The sequence below is a fragment of the Galendromus occidentalis genome, unplaced genomic scaffold, assembly GCF_000255335.2.
Source record: "Galendromus occidentalis unplaced genomic scaffold, Mocc_1.1 scf7180000077271, whole genome shotgun sequence".
Classification (NCBI taxonomy): Eukaryota; Metazoa; Arthropoda; class Arachnida; order Mesostigmata; family Phytoseiidae; genus Galendromus; species Galendromus occidentalis.
This window is the reverse complement of record NW_003805259.1, coordinates 44,455-47,373: the sequence shown is the minus strand read 5'-3', so window position 1 is coordinate 47,373 and position 2,919 is coordinate 44,455. Positions and strand designations below refer to the sequence as shown.

General features: G+C 47.6%; 1 pseudogene; it reads right to left on the bottom strand.

The window, feature by feature from the left end:
* Positions 1-858, bottom strand: part of LOC100903309 (uncharacterized) — a 4,556-nt pseudogene extending 3,698 nt beyond the window's left edge.
* Between the last annotated feature and the right edge of the window lie 2,061 nt (positions 859-2,919).

The window sequence follows — 2,919 nt, the reverse complement described above, 5'->3', positions numbered from 1 at the left end:
CTAGTCCAATCGTCTTTGATGTTATACCTTTTGTACAAAGGCGTTGTTTGAAGGAAATCTAACCAGGCTTTGAGGTTTGCCTTCCGAACTTGTCCAGAGTATGCAGTGCTTTTATGGATGGTATGTTTCTTCAAAGAAACATTCAGAGCATAATCATCTGCTAGACTCCGCGGCAGAGTCGATACCATGTCTTGGACATCAACAGGTACATTGATTATCTGACCGACGATTCTGTAAGCCCCGGTTCCCTGGCGCAGTCGTCGTATCTTCATGAAAGGTATCCGAGGGCTAATAAGGCGCGTGGATATCGCGTTCAGCCGTGGAAGATTCTCCGGTTCTGCTGGATAGCAAAATCCGTTGTACACCGCCAGCGATGGTACTTTTCCTTCACTAATCGATTTCGCGCAGGCGTAGCACAATTGGGCATCCATCGTAGTACAATTCATTTCCTCAAGTTTTGCGAAATGCACCGACGTAGCTGTTTGGAGGTCATTAGGGAACCAGAGACGATCGCACACCGCACAGGCGTGCCCGTATTCTTGGTCGAGAAAATTCTTGCGGAATTCCAGTGTTGCCGGCGATTGCTCATACCTTTAATGGCTGTGGATTTGATAGACTTTCCATATCTGAATGAGCGATTTTGAGTCGTTGACGGTATTCCTGCATGCGGAATGCGGCTGAAGATGGTACTCCCTCTGATGTTGATGACCTCCGGTGGATAACTCCCGCGGTCTTTTTCCGCTGCCGATATGAGCGCTTTCTTTCACGCGAGGACTTCACTCCATTTTCCTGCTGAGAAGGTGCTCCAGATTCTTGCAGAAGAAGTTCACATGCATCGGTTCCTTGTTCGGCGAGCATTGAAACAGATGATGGAGGTGATTCAATATCGGGGAGATCCTGTGAGCCACGGTTGCTTCTCCGGAAGCTTTCACGAGAGGACTCCGCTCCGTTCTCTTGCTGAGAAGGTGCTTCTGTTTCTTGCAGAATGCACGCATCAGCTCCTTGTTCGGCAGGCATTGAAGCAGATGTTAGAGGAAATTCAATAACGGGGAGATCCTGTGAGAACCCGCCCGCTCTTGAAAGAGCTAATTGCAGGGTCCTCTCGAAGCACCTTCCGAATTCAAGTAGTATCGAAGGACAAAGTAATTTTTTGGGACAAACCATGCAACAATGGAAAGCTGTTTTCAGCTGTGGTTGCGGATGAATCAATCGACATGCGGGTCGTCGCGTACAACGAAGCTTGTGCGCAATTCGAACCAGTTCTGGAGCCGCACAAAGTCTTCGATCTCTCGGACTTCGTCTGTCGACCGGCCAACCCACGATTCAACAAGACGAGCAGTAGCTTCGAAATCGTATTGAACAGCTCCTCGAAACTGGAACCTTGTGAGAATGTCTCGCTTCCGATCGCGCAGACTGATCCCAACTATACTGGCTTAGCGGCCGTAAGAACATTGGAAAATAATGCGCAAGTCGACATTTGCGGGATTATATTGCGCGTTCTCCCTCAGCAAGAGCTCAGGCGAAAGATTGACAATAAGCCGCTTCGGAAACGGCAGATTCAAGTTGTTGAGCAGGATCGGAAACCGATAACGCTAACGTTTTGGAACGACGACGTCGAACTATCTCTCATGGAAAATCGGCTGTCTCGGTGATCCGCGCGCGTACCAACTCATTCCAGGGAACAATGAGTTTGAATGTCGAATCGAATTCGACAGTCCAATTCAATCTAACGAATAAACGATTCTTAGCTCTCAAACAATGGTGGGATCGTAACGATATAGGTGTGATGGCAGAAGAAATTGTGACCGTGCAGGCTTATCAGCTACAAGCTCTCAGTTTTGATAAGATGCAAAACGAGATGAAACGAGAAGCCGCGAGTCTCGCAAAGCCACCTCCTTTGCTCTGGAACACTGTGAGGATCGCTCATATCGTTCGCCAACCAATCATGTTCAAAGCATGCTCGGGAACGAAGTGTTTCAAGAAACTTGTCGACCATGGGAATGAGATGTACTCCTGTTTGAAATGTGAGGAACACACGAAAGTTTTCCGACGGCGATATCTACTGAGAATGCGCCTCACAGACAACACTGGAGAACAGTGGTGTGTGGCCTTCGATGAGGTTCGTATGCGATGCCATCTGATTTGGAAAATGTTTATCTGATCCGGTTCCTTTCTAAAGATAGACATCCTGGAGACGATTGTCTTGGAAGATCCGCCTGATCCATTGTCTCCTTGGAAATGATCATCCTGAGGTAAACTCTCTTTTCAGGCTGCAAAACAACTACTCGGTATCGAAGCGGAGGAACTTGCGCGCCAGGTCCAGAGTGGGCAAGGAACATTAGAAGATGCTATCTTGAAAGTGGAACAAAAAATCTTCAATATGAAACTTCGATATTCCATGGGAGAATACCGGGTATATTGAAAATTCACCGAGGTCCCTTTCTGATAACTCCCCTACATCGAGTATTAGATTCTCTGTCATCGGATGGACTAGTTTTTACAGGGTGAATTCCATTCTCTGTCATCAAAGTAGCTGCTTTTTGCAGGGTGAATTCCGTCCGACTTTGAGCCTCCTCGAGAGTCAGGAGAGCAAGGAGAAGTAGAGTGTCAGAAAACAACTTGATTACGGAAGATATTTCGCAATAAACTTATCGTGGGGCTAGGCAGCCCGACCACAGAACTCGCAGTCTCCACGTTTTCTCGCCCTTCCCAGAAACGTAAAATACCACGCCGAAGACGGGATCGTTTTCTCGAAGACAATTCATTGTAGCCGTCGCCAATACATTTGAGAAGGCTTCTAGGGATTCTCTCGCCATCTCCGATTTTTCATTTCCGATTTCTCTTGGGAGATGATGATGCCGTGCAGCTGAAGTGAACGCGGAGTCTCGACGGTCTCAAATCGCTCTAGGGAAGCGTTTA